The sequence below is a fragment of the Amblyomma americanum genome, chromosome 1 (genome assembly GCF_052857255.1).
Source record: "Amblyomma americanum isolate KBUSLIRL-KWMA chromosome 1, ASM5285725v1, whole genome shotgun sequence".
Classification (NCBI taxonomy): Eukaryota; Metazoa; Arthropoda; class Arachnida; order Ixodida; family Ixodidae; genus Amblyomma; species Amblyomma americanum.
This window is the reverse complement of record NC_135497.1, coordinates 486,665,081-486,683,384: the sequence shown is the minus strand read 5'-3', so window position 1 is coordinate 486,683,384 and position 18,304 is coordinate 486,665,081. Positions and strand designations below refer to the sequence as shown.

At 42.9% G+C, this 18,304-nt stretch overlaps 2 non-coding genes across 2 annotated transcripts; both read left to right on the top strand.

Annotated features, from left to right (window-relative positions):
* The first annotated feature begins 1,359 nt into the window (after positions 1-1,359).
* Positions 1,360-1,523, top strand: LOC144116565 (U1 spliceosomal RNA). Its single transcript, XR_013311896.1, has one exon. It is a non-coding gene; the product is annotated as a U1 spliceosomal RNA (small nuclear RNA).
* An 8,962-nt stretch (positions 1,524-10,485) lies between these two features.
* On the top strand, positions 10,486-10,651 carry LOC144116586 (U1 spliceosomal RNA). Its single transcript, XR_013311914.1, has one exon. It is a non-coding gene; the product is annotated as a U1 spliceosomal RNA (small nuclear RNA).
* The last annotated feature ends 7,653 nt before the right edge of the window (positions 10,652-18,304 follow it).

Here is an 18,304-nt window from a genome sequence, read left to right as displayed (position 1 = left end):
CGGCAGAAGGCGGAAGGTAAACCGGCTGAATCAAATGCATGTCATTCATGTAACTCAAGTCGTAAAGAGAAATCTCAATACATGAAATCTCCCCACTACATCTCAAGTATGTGGGATTACAGCAGTAAAAATACAGGAATTAAATGTCGGACAAATTACATAAAATTCTTTTCTTCAGAGAAACAATTTCGAAATGCAATGCTTTAAAGCGGATGTAGTCGCAGTTGACGGTGTCCGCTTCGCTCAACTGATGAATAATTTGTAATTAATAGAGTTACTGTTGTACTGTGCGGTTGTTTTGGCTTGTATTACGTGTGTTGAACGTGAGAACGCTTTGTTTTGTAGTCACCATGCCATTGATTTTTTGTCTGTTCACATGTTTGTTTTTGTCATTATTTTATGCCACAAGCATGCTGGAATGCTACGGAACTGCCGGATATGCCGTAAATAAATAGTTAAGGTCTGTAATGTGGGAGTTCAAACCCAAAAGAGGCAGTAAGAGCGCTGAAGAGGACAGAGAACCAAGGAGGATTGATCTGCTAGTCGAAATGAAGGTGATCTATGACTTTGTAGGGTTTAAGGTCCCAAAGCGACCCGGGCTATGAGGGACGCCGCAGTAGAGAGCTCCAGATCATTTAAACCACATGGGGTTCTGAACCATGAACTGGCATCGCACAGCAAAAGGGGATCTAGTATTACCTCTCTATTGAAATGCGACGGTGGCGGCCGGGATCTAACCGACTCCGAGGCGGATCAGGAGAGCTTTTATATATTTAATCCCAAATCTGTGGCTAAAATTATATTTCCGCAGGGATAGCACGAATAGCGTTAGATGTGCTTGCGCCTGGAAAATATTTAAACACCTAAGCCGATCCTTTCTCTATCGAAGTAAATTGTGCAATGCAGTCCTTTTTTTTAATAATGTCAATATTCACAAATACGCCAGTTCTAAATACTACGATACAGATATCCTGGCTGTGACGCCTTTCACAGCATCAATTCATATAGTTTTCTTCTTCTTCCTAAAAAGGCGCAGCGCGCGTGCTCTTCACGCACGTGGGGCAATCGTCAGCCCGAAGCAACTGCATCTCGAGAGTGCATGCGCTGCGCCATCAAAGCCGTCCTGCTAAGAGCGATTTGCAATGAAAAAAATCAGTGCATTAATCAGCCACATTTCCTATTTCGACCTATGATTTTCAGATCTGAAACGCCTAAAATTAGATCCTACATACGTCCTATTTTATCAATACCACGTGGGATCTTCTGAAGATACTTTTCACCAAGCATCTGTACTCACAGGGGAAGTGATGGTGGACGCTTTAGACCGGCCACCAAGCAATCAGCGATCCCGGGCATCTTAACTTTACCGGGTGCTGGGATTTCGGTGATCAACGAGGCCGAGTCCACGGGTGGAGGCCGGTGCATTGCATTACGGCCGGCTGAAGCCCGTCTCTTTTCCTAGATGGGGAAGCTGTGGCACATAATTTTTGGTAGTGGGGTTTCGGCGTGCGCGCCAGCCCCTGCCGTAATCGAATAAAAAGAGAGATCACATGACACTTTCAGTTTTCGCGGAAGGACGATGCATGCAAATCACAGATACGCTTAATTTAGGTGACATTAAAGCGCGAAGCGTAAGCAGTGAACTCCTACCCATCGCTAGGCATCCTCTGAGCGCCAGTGCGTCCTTAGCTTTATAGGTCCCCCTGCACCTGCGACGGTTAGGGAGCCATGTACTGGCATTTATGTTTATCTTACGAACTGGCATGTATGTTTCTTTTACGGTCTGTTTCCGCTGGCGTTTAGAGATTTTGATGCGAATTTGTTGTGAACACGGTGTCTCCGTGGTAGTGCTGTTATGAAACTGAAACCATATTTATGACAATATTTGGGTGAACTTCCAATCTTACTGCATTTTTGACTTTGCTGCTGTTTATTCCATAATCCATCCGTAAGAAACGAATAGCATTTATTCAAGGTGAGGTTGTGCTCTTGTACTAAGAGGTACTGCAGCCACAAGTAACGAAAAGTGGTATGGGGTAAACTTAACGAAATGAACTGCGGTGATGATAAATCAACACCGAAGTGTCGTTGAATTTGGAATCACACTGGTGGAATCGGTTTGCCATTTTTTTTCTCGCCTAAATAAAGGCACAACTTGAGGCCTTTTTGCAAGACAGCATACATAGTTCTCCGTGGTTGGTATGTGCGAGGAGTCCCACGGCAGTCTGTTTTTTGTTATTTTGTTCCTTTATTCCTTCCTCAGACAATGTCTAAGAAGAGGCCAGGGCTAAATGCTCTGAGCCTGAAGAGGCCTTGGACTCTTCTAATAATTTTTTGCAGCAACGAACAGAACTCAGGCGTAATACTTCGGCCAGTAGTAAGGATACAATGTAAACAACTCTTTCAAAGGAAAAATTGTACCGCCCTGAACATCAGTCTCAAAAGATCGAACGTTGTAAGAATACGCGGCTTCTGCTGACACATCCAGGATTGCATGCAAAGGGCACAAGCAATAAAAAACATGAAGTGCGAAACTTGCAATACAAAAATCTAAACCAGTATACAAGAAAAGCGAAGCCGAAAGTTCGGTGAGTTGGATAACGTTCATGACGAAAAGATAACGCACATGTAACACGCGTCATTCGCTTTCCGACATCGTGTTCTTCCTGTGCCATCTCTCCATCATGAACAACAAAAGCAAAACTAGGACACCAGAATAATTTTTGTATCCAATGGCAAGCATTTCTTACCTTAATCCATGTGTAAACCGCGGAACACGTATTGGCGATTCAACCGATTTGGTCACGGCCTAGTAATAACAGGTATCAATGAGTTTTGTATAAACTTAATGAATTAACCAAGAAGTTTGGTTTGGTTTATAGGGCTCTAACGTCCCAATGTGACTAAGGCTATGAGAGACACTGTAGTGAAGAGCTCCGGGAATTAAGACCACCTGGGGTTCTTTAACGTGCACTGACATCGCACAGCACACGGGCCTCTAGAATTTCGCCTTCATCGAAATTCGACTGCTGCGGCCTGGATCAAACCCGCGTCTTTCGGTCCAGCAGCTGAGCGCCATAACACTCAGCCACCACACCGGCTAATTAACCAAGAAGTGTCTGCATTTCCATTCCTAAACAGTAAAGGATTTGTAGAAAACCATGTGCATTCCAGAGGTATTCAACACCTTAGCAGACAGAAAATTTAGCTTTTGGCGACCATAATTAGTTTGCACCACAGGCGTTCTCCGTTTATGATCACGGATCGGGTATGCACAGCTGTGTTCTCCTGCAGTGATAAGTGGTTTGGTTCGATTAACCCACTGCAGCAGTTTAAAGTAGTAGACCTGGTTTGCATTTATTTATTTATTTATTTAAAATACCTTACAGACCCTATGGGGGCATTGTGTAAGGGTGGTTACAGAGTAAGCAGCCTTCTAAAGTGGTATACAAAAAATACACCTCAATTCAGGGCTCACCAACATTATTACCAAGATAAAACCATAAAACACGAGCAACTGTAGTAATGAAAGGCCACAAAGGTACACTTAAGAAAAAAACATGAGTAAAACTTAACGTAAGGCATTAATACTAGAAAGTAAAATACACAAAGAATGAACATATCAGGGAGTATAATTCTTGAAGTGATATTCAGGAAAAAAGACGCAAAAAAGCAATAATATATACAGGTCATACAAGTGAACACACGACGCAGCATAAAATAGCAATTCACAGGAGCGAGATAGCAATACATCACAAATATCACAAGAAGTTCGAAGCCGATTGCAAAGTGTAAGAAACAAGATAAAGTTATTTGTAAGTGCTATTATGAACAATGCTCCTGTAGGAGATGACGAAATTTTTCTTGATCTGACTCGGAAGCAATGTGATCAGGCAGATTATTCCAAAAGCAAATGGCGGTAGGGAGTGCGGAAAAGTTAAAAGCATGTTTCGTACCGTACATGCGCGCAAAGCTTAAGTGGCTATTTAAACGACGAGACGTGTTCGAGGCGGTCTGGATAGGTAGTGTGGATTGTGTGGCATTATAAACATATTTGTGAAACAAGGATAACAGAGCGATATTACGGCGAAGAACTAAAGGCTGTATGGAATCATCGACTTTCATTTGCGTTACGCTGGAGTGATGGCTATAATTACGTGAAATGAAACGGGCAGCTCGGTTCTGGACTGATTCAATCATGTCGATTAAGTATGTAGGATATGGGGACCGAATGGAAGATGCATGCTCGAGCTGAGGACGAACAAATGTCAGATAGGCCAATTTGCGGATGTGGGAAGGTGAATTACTCAGATTACCACGTAGGTAACCTAATGTCCTTGAAGCTTTTGCGCAAACGGCTGTAATATGGTCTGTCCAAGAGAGGTTCTCGGTTAGGTGAACACCCAAATATTTATACGATACTGTATGTAACAATTCATTATTACTGACGTTGTATAAAAAATGTGAGTTGTCACGCTTACGACTAATAGAAATTACCTGACATTTTGACACATTTAAAGCCATTAACCAGGTGTTACACCAACTATGAATTAGGCTAAGGTCATTTTGAAGGGCCAGGTGGTCGTCAGTACTGTTAATTGATCTGTAAATAATGCAGTCGTCAGCGAAAATACGTAAACGAGAAGAAACATTAAGTGGCAAATCATTTATGTAAATTAGGAAGAGTAAAGGGCCCAAAACACTGCCCTGAGGCACACCAGAAGTAACGTAAGTAGGACACGAAGCAATATTATTAACTACTGTGAACTGTTGACGATTCGAAAGAAAATTACGAAGCCATGTTAGAGTGAAGGAGTCAATTCGAAGTGCAATTCGAAGCGTGTCGCGTAGCTGGGGAGAAATCTTCCCCGATTGAATATTTTAAGCCTTTTAATTTGTGTGCAGATGACAAGATGCGTTGCTTCTCTTTAAAAAAGTTAGTTTAGCTATTATAGGTCTGTTCATTCCTTCTTGGTATTTCCCAAGCCTAAGTACGCGTTCGAATTGCGAACTGATTGTTTCAGTTTGCTGTTTTTCACAGCAGAATTTTATGACTTCCTTTTCAGTGGTAGCCCAGTCCTCATCAGGGTCATCTTCTATCCCGAAAATCAGCAAATTACTTCGTCTGAGCCTGTTTTCTGCGTCCTCACATCTTGAAGTTATTGTTTGCAGCTGATCTGAGACATCACTGAAAGTTTTGATTCCTTTTTCCTTCATGCTCGAATCTACAGCGTTTTCTGAGGATGTGGCCAACTCAAGCGCCGCAACCTTGGCTGTTCGAATGATGAGTTCATTATTAGTGGCACCTTGTTTGTCCTTTGCGCTTTTTAATTCTGTCAAGAGCGCCTCTTGTGCGGCCTCTAGTTTCTGTATCGACTCAAGAGCCGAGGCAAACGCATCTGCCTCAGCTTTTGACATTGGACCTGGGTTCGTCTCAACGTCGCCAGAAAGCAAGAGGAGCAAATCAAACATTGCAGAGTAGAGCGAACACAGAAGTAAATTAGAATTAGAACTCTTTAAGACATCAATCCACTCAAGTGGACACGACACCGCGATCAAACAGCAGTTTTTACTCCTAAAGCATGCAGCACACCGAACGTAACTAACCTGCAATAACAGTAGCTGAGTACGCTGCATACTCGATGAGGTGTCGTGCCCGAAGTGGACGCTTGCTGGCTGGCTTTTAAGTCCTCCTTCTGTGCTGTCCATTGTAGTCCCCAATCGCCGTTGCCAGATGTGCGCTAAATTCTGGTCTGGATTCGGCGCCGTGATTACCAAGGCAAGCAGAGGTGGTGTCGCATCATCGGTGCGCAGTCTGCACGTGCCGGGAAGTGCTGAGCAAACGGCCCAAGTGACGGTCACCTGCAATAGCAGTAGCTGAGTACGCTGCATACTCGATGCGGTGTCGTGCCCCATGTTGTATTTAACGAAAAGAGGCCCTGTCCGTAAGTTGCGTCTATTGCCTCGCTAGTTCTCACACAAGCCTAGCACCTTTCTTGTGGGACAGGTAATTTATTATAATTATAAGCTGTCGTCGTTCCGTCGACCATTGATCCATAACATTGTATAGAAATAAAGAGAAAAATAGAATACCTGTTTTAAGGAGGTGGGTATCAGATTCCTGATTGTGTAGATTCTCCCAATTATTAGCGCCAAATCACCCTTTAATATATTAACATGCATATTCCATGAAACCTGTTAACTGAACCATAGGCACAAAAATTTTTGTTTTTTTACCTTTTCTATCACAGTTTTGTCATAGGTCGCATTTATGGTTGAAGAGTGTCTTCAATTTATGGCCTTAAATGTTATGTACTTTGTATTACTTGCATTTGTAATCAATTTGTTATTTAAAAGCCATCGTGATAATTTAGGCAAGTATTCATTAGCAGCCTTTTTCAAGCTTGCGTTCTTTTCTCCACTGAAGAAGACATTGGTGTCATCCGCATGTAAAATTATGATGGTAAAGCCCGGGACTGAGGTAATATCATTGATGTATACCAGGGATAAAAACAGCCCTAAAATGGATTCTTGAACCACACCATAGAGAATTTGCAATTTACTCTATGATATACTCATATTGTTAACATGCTAGTAGCGATCACATAGATAAATTTTGATTAAACTGAGTGCTTTTCGACGTACGCTATGGATATAAAGCTTTTTATCAAAATGTGCTGTACAGTGTCGAATGCATTCTTGAGGTCCAAAAATAGCCCCTGGGTGCATATTGTCACATGCTTTGTGTCCACGGGGAAGCGGAGAATATCAGATCCGTAGAGGAACAGGAAGCTGCTCGGCCTGACCTGGTTGAGATCTCCGCCCCCGTCACTCAACCTCTTAAAAGGACGCTCCTGACTTACTCAGTGAATGCTGACTACGTAACAGTTGTGGTGGATGTGCTTGGTATCGATCCTATTACCTAGTACCTGAAGAAGTTAAAAGTTGGATTTTTGCTTAAAGGAATTGCTGAAGATAAATACAACTTCCTTTTTAGCAAAACCAGTTTGAAGTCTACGGCCGATGTCATCAAGCACTGCAGAACGTTCGATGCCTTGAAGCTTCTTCGCACTGCTACCAAAGTTGGGCGCCTGGCCAATGCAGTTCCGTCGCAAGCGTTGATGTCGCTGCTCCAGTGTCGATGGCTGATTAGACCCCCTGAACAATGTGCCTTTTCTTTCTTTTTTAGACTGTTTCAAGTTTTCATATTTTCCCATGTTGATTAAAATCTGGAACAACAGTGATTGTTCCTTGCGTAGTTTGCCTCCTGAAGAGTTTGCAAGTACAGAGCCTTTTCATATTAAGACATAATACCTTGTTCTTTTTATTTGTAACCACTCCTGCAATGCCGGTCACCATAGAGAGCAGTATGTGCAATAAAAAAAATGACGAAATCCAAGCAGTGGTGTCACCCAGGGCCACCAGTCGAAAAGAAGTTCAAACAACCTCGTTCTGCTGGCAAAGTCATGGGCAGTGTTTTTTGATATTGTAAGGGGATACTGCTGTGCGATTTCATTAATCCTGGGACAACAGTCCACTCAGACAGCTATTGTGCAAAAATTTGGAAACTCAGGCGAGCTATCCATATCCTCCGGGCAAGGACGACTGGCATCCCGTGTACCGCTTCATGACACAAAAGCCCGACCTCACGTCTCGCGCAATTCTGGAACTTTTGAGAAACATTGGGTGGACTGTCATGCCCCACCCCCCGTAGAGTCCAGACCTGGCGCCTAGTGATAATCACTTGTTCCTCAAGTCAAAAGAAATATTTGGTGGGCAACGCTTCCGGAGCGACAATGATGTCAAGGAAGAAGTGAAACGCTTCCTCAGCTGGTTGGCGGCGGAGTTCTACGATATTGGCATACCGAAATTGAAGCAACGTCCATTAAAATGCGTAGAAAAAAATGGTGATAATGTATACATCTAGAGCAAAGCATCATCTTTCCGATCTTGTAAATTTCTTTGCGTATAAACAATGCTGTGTGTTTCTAAAATTGATGGTAACCTTATTTCTCGATCAACCCTCGTGTGTGTGTCTGTGTGCTTGCGTGCGTGCCTGTGTGCGTGCATGCGTAGGTGTGTGTGTGGGGGGGGGGGGGGGGTTGGGGGGTTGTGGGTGTGTTTCGAATGTATGAAAACATGTGCTGCATAATGGCATTTGTCTTTCACAAAATAGGTGATAAACTACTGATCAGAAAGTGAATAATGCAGGGAGACAGGATATCTCTATACTATTCACTGCGTCTTTACAGGTAGCATACAGAGAATTGGATTGGTAAGAGGCGGGCATAAAAGCTAATAGAGAATACCATAGCGATATCCAGCTTGCTGATGACATCGCCTTCCTCAGCAACTCAAAGGCCGCGCTTTAATGCATGATCCAGGACCTAGATATGCAAAGCCAAACCGTGGCTGTAAAAATCAATAACAATAAATTTAAAGGGATGATGAGCAGCCTCGGGAGAGAGCAACAGATTATGATAAGCACTGGAGGATTGGAAGAGGTAAGCAAATACATCTACTTAAAGAAAGTAGTCCCTGTACATCATGAAAACTACAGTGAAATAACTAGGACAACAAAAATGAATTTGAGCGCATTTGGGAGGCGCTGTTATGGGGTGAACGCCAGATTTAAAATATACCTCAGGCGGACACTATATAACAGCGCTATCTAAGCAAGACAAACCTACGGGGCAGAATCGTCAAGGCTATTGAGAGTGGTTACAAATAAGATGGAAAAGCACACCGAGCGATTTAAAGAAAAATTGCAGGCTTAACGTTGTGGTACCAGAAGTCAAATATCTAGGTGTGCTTTTTCAGCAGATCTTTCGTTTAAGCACCACATTAACAACACGCTTAAAAAGGGCCCGGGTATCCTTAACCTCGTGATACAAAGTCTTCGTGGCGCTCCTCAAATACTGAGAAAACGCGGCACACTAGTTATAGTATAACCGCCCTTGGAATACCGTTCCACCTATGTGACCCCCGTCAAAGGTGCCTGGTCGATAGAACTGCAGGTATACATAGCCGCTTCGGCGAGGTTTATATTAATCAATTTTGCCAGAGAGCTAGTGTCGCAAAAATAAAGCCAAACAAAGGACTCAAACCTTTCGGCAGAAGGCGGAAGGTAAACCGGCTGAATCAAATGCATGTCATTCATGTAACTCAAGTCGTAAAGAGAAATCTCAATACATGAAATCTCCCCACTACATCTCAAGTATGTGGGATTACAGAAGTAAAAATACAGGAATTAAATGTCGGACAAATTACATAAAATTCTTTTTCTTCAGAGAAACAATTTCGAAATGCAATGCTTTAAAGCGGATGTAGTCGCAGTTGACGGTGTCCGCTTCGCTCAACTGATGAATAATTTGTAATTAATAGAGTTACTGTTGTACTGTGCGGTTGTTTTGGCTTGTATTACGTGTGTTGAACGTGAGAACGCTTTGTTTTGTAGTCACCATGCCATTGATTTTTTGTCTGTTCACATGTTTGTTTTTGTCATTATTTTATGCCACAAGCATGCTGGAATGCTACGGAACTGCCGGATATGCTGTAAATAAATAGTTAAGGTCTGTAATGTGGGAGTTCAAACCCAAAAGAGGCAGTAAGAGCGCTGAAGAGGACAGAGAACCAAGGTGGATTGATCTGCTTGTCGAAATGAAGGTGATCTATGACTTTGTAGGGTTTAAGGTCCCAAAGCGACCCGGGCTATTGAGGACGCCGCAGTAGAGAGCTCCAGATCATTTAAACCACATGGGGTTCTGAACCATGAAACTGGCATCGCACAGCAAAAGGGGATCTAGTATTACCTCTCTATTGAAATGCGACGGTGGCGGCCGGGATCTAACCGACTCCGAGGCGGATCAGGAGAGCTTTTATATATTTAATCCCAATCTGTGGCTAAAATTATATTTCCGCAGGGATAGCACGAATAGCGTTAGATGTGCTTGCGCCTGGAAAAATATTTAAACACCTAAGCCGATCCTTTCTCTATCGAAGTAAATTGTGCAATGCAGTCCTTTTTTTTATAATGTCAATATTCACAAATACGCCAGTTTCTAAATACTACGATACAGATATCCTGGCTGTGACGCCTTTTCACAGGCATCAATTCATATAGTTTTCTTCTTCTTCCTAAAAAGGCGCAGCGCGCGTGCTCTTTCACGCACGTGGGGCAATCGTCAGCCCGAAGCCAACTGCATCTCGAGAGTGCATGCGCTGCGCCATCAAAGCCGTCCTGCTAAGAGCGATTTGCAATGAAAAAAAATCAGTGCATTAATCAGCCACATTTCCTATTTCGACCTAATGATTTTCAGATCTGAAAACGCCTAAAATTAGATCACTACATAACGTCCTATTTTATCAATACCACGTGGGATCTTCTGAAGATACTTTTCACCAAGCATCTGTTCTCACAGGTGGAAGTGATGGTGGGACCGCTTTATGACCGGCCACCAAGCAATCAGCGATCCCGGGCATCTTAACTTTACCGGGTGCTGGGACTTCGGTGATCAACGAGGCCGAGTCCACGGGTGGAGGCCGGTGCATTGCATTACGGCCGGCTGAAGCCCGTCTCTTTTCCCTAGATGGGGAAGCTGTGGCACATAATTTTTGGTAGTGGGGTTTCGGCTGTGCGCGCCAGCCCCTGCCGTAATCGAATAAAAAGAGAGATCACATGACACTTTCAGTTTTCGCGGAAGGACGATGCATGCAAATCACAGATACGCTTAATTTAGGTGACATTAAAGCGCGAAGCGTAAGCAGTGAACTCCTACCCCCATCGCTAGGCATCCTCTGAGCGCCAGTGCGTCCTTAGCTTTATAGGTCCCCCCTGCACCTGCGACGGTTAGGGAGCCATGTACTGGCATGTATGTTTATCTTACAGAACTGGCATGTATGTTTCTTTTATACGGTCTGTTTCCGCTGGCGTTTAGAGATTTTGATGCGAATTTGTTGTGAAACACGGTGTTCTCCGTGGTAGTGCTGTTATGAAACTGAAACCATATTTATGACAATATTTGGGTGAACTTCCAATCTTACTGCATTTTTGACTTTGCTGCGGTTTATTCCATAATCCATCCGTAAGAAACGAATAGCATTTATTCAAGGTGAGGTTGTGCTCTTGTACTATGAGGTACTGCAGCCACAAGTAACGAAAAGTGGTATGGAGTAAACTTAACGAAATGAACTGCGGGGATGATAAATCAACACCGAAGTGTCGTTGAATTTGGAATCACACTGGTGGAATCGGTTTGCCATTTTTTTTCTCGCCTAAATAAAGGCACAACTTGAGGCCTTTTTGCAAGACAGCATACATAGTTCTCCGTGGTTGGTATGTGCGAGGAGTCCCCACGGCAGTCTGTTTTTTGTTATTTTGTTCCTTTATTCCTTCCTCAGACAATGTCTAAGAAGAGGCCAGGGCTAAATGCTCTGAGCCTGAAGAGGCCTTGGACTCTTCTAATAATTTTTTGCAGCAACGAACAGAACTCAGGCGTAATACTTCGGCCAGTAGTAAGGATACAATGTAAACAACTCTTTCAAAGGAAAAATTGTACCGCCCTGAACATCAGTCTCAAAAGATCGAACGTTGTAAGAATACGCGGCTTCTGCTGACACATCCAGGATTGCATGCAAAGGGCACAAGCAATAAAAAACATTGAAGTGCGAAACTTGCAATACAAAAACTCTAACCAGTATACAAGAAAGCGAAGCCGAAAGTTCGGTGAGTTGGATAACGTTCATGACGAAAAGATAACGCACATGTAACACGCGTCATTCGCTTTCCGACATCGTGTTCTTCCTGTGCCATCTCTCCATCATGAACAACAAAAGCAAAACTAGGGACACCAGAATAATTTTTGTATCCAATGGCAAGCATTTCTTACCTTAATCCATGTGTAAACCGCGGAACACGTATTGGCGATTCAACCGATTTGGTCACGGCCTAGTAATAACAGGTATCAATGAGTTTTGTATAAACTTAATGAATTAACCAAGAAGTTTGGTTTGGTTTATAGGGCTCTAACGTCCCAATGTGACTAAGGCTATGAGAGACACCCGTAGTGAAGAGCTCCGGAAATTAAGACCACCTGGGGGTTCTTTAACGTGCACTGACATCGCGCCAGCACACGGGCCTCTAGAATTTCGCCTTCATCGAAATTCGACTGCTGCGGCCTGGATCAAAACCCGCGTCTTTCGGTCCAGCAGCTGAGCGCCATAACACTCAGCATCACCACACCGGCTAATTAACCAAGAAGTGTCTGCATTTCCATTCCTAAACAGTAAAAGGATTTGTAGAAAACCATGTGCATTCCAGAGGTATTCAACACCTTAGCAGACAGAAAATTTAGCTTTTGGCGGCCATAATTAGTTTGCACCACAGGCGTTTCTCCGTTTATGATCACGGATCGGGTATGCACAGCTGTGTTCTCCTGCAGTGATAAGTGGTTTGGTTCGATTAACCCACTGCAGCAGTTTAAAGTAGTAGACCTGGTTTGCATTTATTTATTTATTTATTTATTTATTTATTTATTTACTTTATTTTATTTATTTATTTATTTAAAATACCTTACAGACCCTATGGGGGCATTGTGTAAGGGTGGTTACAGAGTAAGTGCAGCCTTCTAAGTGGTATACAAAAAATACACCTCAATTCAGGGCTCACCAACATTATTAACCAAGATAAAACCATAAAACAACGAGCAACTGTAGTAATGAAGGCCACAAAGGTACACTTAAGAAAAAAACATGAGTAAAACTTAACGTAAGGCATTAATAACTAGAAAGTAAAATACACAAAGAATGAACATATCAGGGAGTATAATTCTTGAAGTGATATTCCAGGAAAAAAGACGCAAAAAAGCAATAATATATACAGGTCATACAAGTGAACACACGACGCAGCATAAAATAGCAATTCACAGGAGCGAGATAGCAATACATCACAAATATCACAAGAAGTTCGAAGCCGATTGCAAAGTGTAAGGAGACAAGATATAAGTTATTTTGTAAGTGCTATTATGAACAATGCTCCTGTAGGGAGATGACGAAATTTTTCTTGATCTGACTCGGAAGCAATGTGATCAGGCAGATTATTTCCAAAAGCAAATGGCGGTAGGGAGTGCGGAAAGTTAAAAGCATGTTCGTACCGTACATGCGCGCAAAGCTTAAGTGGTTATTTAAACGACGAGACGTGTTCGAGGCGGTCTGGATAGGTAGTGTGGATTGTGTGGCATTATAAACATATTTGTGAAACAAGGATAACAGAGCGATATTACGGCGAAGAACTAAAGGCTGTAAGGAATCATCCGACTTTCATTTGCGTTACGCTGGAGTGATGGCTATAATTACGTGAAATGAAACGGCAGCTCGGTTTCTGGACTGATTCAATCATGTCGATTAAGTATGTAGGATATGGGACCGAATGGAAGATGCATGCTCGAGCTGAGGACGAACAAATGTCAGATAGGCCCAATTTGCGGATGTGGGAAGGTGAATTACTCAGATTACCACGTAGGTAACCTAATGTCCTTGAAGCTTTTGCGCAAACGGCTGTAATATGGTCTGTCCAAGAGAGGTTCTCGGTTAGGTGAACACCCAAAAATTTATACGATACTGTATGTAACAATTCATTATTACTGACGTTGTATAAAAAATGTGAGTTGTCACGCTTACGACTAAAAGAAATTACCTGACATTTTGACACATTTAAAGCCATTAACCAGGTGTTACACCAACTATGAATTAGGCTAAGGTCATTTTGAAGGGCCAGGTGGTCGTCAGTACTGTTAATTGATCTGTAAATAATGCAGTCGTCAGCGAAAATACGTAAACGAGAAGAAACATTAAGTGGCAAATCATTTATGTAAATTAGGAAGAGTAAAGGGCCCAAAACACTGCCCTGAGGCACACCAGAAGTAACGTAAGTAGGACACGAAGCAATATTATTAACTACTGTGAACTGTTGACGATTCGAAAGAATATTACGAAGCCATGTTAGAGTGAAGGAGTCAATTCGAAGTGCAATTCGAAGCGTGTCGCGTAGCTGGGGAGAAATCTTCCCCGATTGAATATTTTAAGCCTTTTAATTTGTGTGCAGATGACAGATGCGTTGCTTCTCTTTAAAAAGTTAGTTTAGGTCTATTATAGGTCTGTTCATTCCTTCTTGGTATTTCCCAAGCCTAAGTACGCGTTCGAATTGCGGAACTGATTGTTTCAGTTTGCTGTTTTTTCAGAGCAGAATTTTATGACTTCCTTTTCAGTGGTAGCCCATGTCCTCATCAGGGTCATCTTCTATCCCGAAAATCAGCAAATTACTTCGTCTGAGCACTGTTTTCTGCGTCCTCACATCTTGAAGTTATTGTTTGCAGCTGATCTGAGACATCACTTAAAGTTTGATACCTTTTTCCTTCATGCTCGAATCCACAGCGTTTTCTGAGGATGTGGCCAACTCAAGCGCCGCAACCTTGGCTGTTCGAATGATGAGTTCATTATTAGTGGCACCTTGTTTGTCCTTTGCGCTTTTTAATTCATGTCAAGAGCGCCTCTTGTGCGGCCTCTAGTTTCTGTATCGACTCAAGAGCCGAGGCAAACGCATCTGCCTCAGCTTTTGACATTGGACCTGGGTTCGTCTCAACGTCGCCAGAAAGCAAGAGGAGCAAATCAAACATTGCAGAGTAGAGCGAACACAGAAGTAAATTAGAATTAGAACTCTTTAAGACATCAATCCACTCAAGTGGACACGACACCGCGATCAAACAGCAGTTTTTACTCCTAAAGCATGCAGCACACCGAACGTAACTAACCTGCAATAACAGTAGCTGAGTACGCTGCATACTCGATGAGGTGTCGTGCCCGAAGTGGACGCTTGCTGGCTGGCTTTTAAGTCCTCCTTCTGTGCTGTCCATTGTAGTCCCCAATCGCCGTTGCCAGATGTGCGCTAAATTCTGGTCTGGATTCGGCGCCGTGATTACCAAGGCAAGCAGAGGTGGTGTCGCATCATCGGTGCGCAGTCTGCACGTGCCGGGAAGTGCTGAGCAAACGGCCCAAGTGACGGTCACCTGCAATAGCAGTAGCTGAGTACGCTGCATACTCGATGCGGTGTCGTGCCCCATGTTGTATTTAACGAAAAGAGGCCCTGTCCGTAAGTTGCGTCTATTGCCTCGCTAGTTCTCACACAAGCCTAGCACCTTTCTTGTGGGACAGTTAATTTATTATAATTATAAGCTGTCGTCGTTCCGTCGACCATTGATCCATAACATTGTATAGAAATAAAGAGAAAAATAGAATACCTGTTTTAACGATGTGGGTATCAGATTCCTGATTGTGTAGATTCTCCCAATTATTAGCGCCAAATCACCCTTTAATATATTAACATGCATATTCCATGAAACCTGTTAACTGAACCATAGGCACAAAAATTTTTGTTTTTTTACCTTTTCTATCACAGTTTTGTCATAGGTCGCATTTATGGTTGAATAGTGTCTTCAATTTATGGCCTTAAATGTTATGTACTTTGTATTACTTGCATTTGTAATCAATTTGTTATTTAAAAGCCATCGTGATAATTTAGGCAAGTATTCATTAGCAGCCTTTTTCAAGCTTGCGTTCTTTTCTCCACTGAAGAAGACATTGGTGTCATCCGCATGTAAAATTATGATGGTAAAGCCCGGGACTGAGGTAATATCATTGATGTATACCAGGGATAAAAACAGCCCTAAAATGGATTCTTGAACCACACCATAGAGAATTTGCAATTTACTCTATGATATACTCATATTGTTAACATGCTAGTAGCGATCACATAGATAAATTTTGATTAAACTGAGTGCTTTTCGACGTACGCTATGGATATAAAGCTTTTTATCAAAATGTGCTGTACAGTGTCGAATGCATTCTTGAGGTCCAAAAATAGCCCCTGGGTGCATATTGTCACATGCTTTGTGTCCACGGGGAAGCGGAGAATATCAGATCCGTAGAGGAACAGGAAGCTGCTCGGCCTGGCCTGGTTGAGATCTCCGCCCTCGTCACTCAACCTCTTAAAAGGACGCTCCTGACTTACTCAGTGAATGCTGACTACGTAACAGTTGTGGTGGATGTGCTTGGTATCGATCCTATTACCTAGTACCTGAAGAAGTTAAAAGTTGGATTTTTGCTTAAAGGAATTGCTGAAGATAAATACAACTTCCTTTTTAGCAAAACCAGTTTGAAGTCTACGGCCGATGTCATCAAGCACTGCAGAACGTTCGATGCCTTGAAGCTTCTTCGCACTGCTACCAAAGTTGGGCGCCTGGCCAATGCAGTTCCGTCGCAAGCGTTGATGTCGCTGCTCCAGTGTCGATGGCTGATTAGACCCCCTGAACAATGTGCCTTTTCTTTCTTTTTTAGACTGTTTCAAGTTTTCATATTTTCCCATGTTGATTAAAATCTGGAACAACAGTGATTGTTCCTTGCGTAGTTTGCCTCCTGAAGAGTTTGCAAGTACAGAGCCTTTTCATATTAAGACATAATACCTTGTTCTTTTTATTTGTAACCACTCCTGCAATGCCGGTCACCATAGAGAGCAGTATGTGCAATAAAAAAAATGACGAAATCCAAGCAGTGGTGTCACCCAGGGCCACCAGTCGAAAAGAAGTTCAAACAACCTCGTTCTGCTGGCAAAGTCATGGGCAGTGTTTTTTGATATTGTAAGGGGATACTGCTGTGCGATTTCATTAATCCTGGGACAACAGTTCACTCAGACAGCTATTGTGCAAAAATTTGGAAACTCAGGCGAGCTATCCATATCCTCCGGGCAAGGACGACTGGCATCCCGTGTACCGCTTCATGACACAAAAGCCCGACCTCACGTCTCGCGCAATTCTGGAACTTTTGAGAAACATTGGGTGGACTGTCATGCCCCACCCCCCGTAGAGTCCAGACCTGGCGCCTAGTGATAATCACTTGTTCCTCAAGTCAAAAGAAATATTTGGTGGGCAACGCTTCCGGAGCGACAATGATGTCAAGGAAGAGGTGAAACGCTTCCTCAGCTGGTTGGCGGCGGAGTTCTACGATATTGGCATACCGAAATTGAAGCAACGTCCATTAAAATGCGTAGAAAAAAATGGTGATAATGTATACATCTAGAGCAAAGCATCATCTTTCCGATCTTGTAAATTTCTTTGCGTATAAACAATGCTGTGTGTTTCTAAAATTGATGGTAACCTTATTTCTCGATCAACCCTCGTGTGTGTGTCTGTGTGCTTGCGTGCGTGCCTGTGTGCGTGCATGCGTAAATGTGTGTGTGTGTGTGGGGGGGGGGGGGGTTGTGGGTGTGTTTCGAATGTATGAAAACATGTGCTGCATAATGGCCTTTGTCTTTCACAAAATAGGTGATAAACTACTGATCAGAAAGTGAATAATGCAGGGAGACAGGATATCTCTATACTATTCACTGCGTCTTTACAGGTACCATACAGAGAATTGGATTGGTAAGAGGCGGGCATAAAAGCTAATAGAGAATACCATAGCGATCTCCAGCTTGCTGATGACATCGCCTTCCTCAGCAACTCAAAGGCCGCGCTTTAATGCATGATCCAGGACCTAGATATGCAAAGCCAAACCGTGGCTGTAAAAATCAATAACAATAAATTTAAAGGGATGATGAGCAGCCTCGGAAGAGAGCAACAGATTATGATAAGCACTGGAGGATTGGAAGAGGTAAGCAAATACATCTACTTAAAGAAAGTAGTCCCTGTACTTCATGAAAACTACAGTGAAATAACTAGGACAACAAAAATGAATTTGAGCGCATTTGGGAGGCGCTGTTATGGGGTGAACGCCAGATTTAAAATATACCTCAGGCGGACACTATATAACAGCGCTATCTAAGCAAGACAAACCTACGGGGCAGAATCGTCAAGGCTATTGAGAGTGGTTACAAATAAGATGGAAAAGCACACCGAGCGATTTAAAGAAAAATTGCAGGCTTAACGTTGTGGTACCAGAAGTCAAATATCTAGGTGTGCTTTTTCAGCAGATCTTTCGTTTAAGCACCACATTAACAACACCCTTAAAAAGGGCCCGGGTATCCTTAACCTCGTGATACAAAGTCTTCGTGGCGCTCCTCAAATACTGAAAAACGCGGCACACTAGTTATAGTATAACCGCCCTTGGAATACCGTTCCACCTATGTGACCCCCGTCAAAGGTGCCTGGTCGATAGAACTGCAGGTATACATAGCCGCTCGGCGAGGTTTATATTAAACAATTTTGCCAGAGAGCTAGTGTCGCAAAAATAAAGCCAAACAAAGGACTCAAACCTT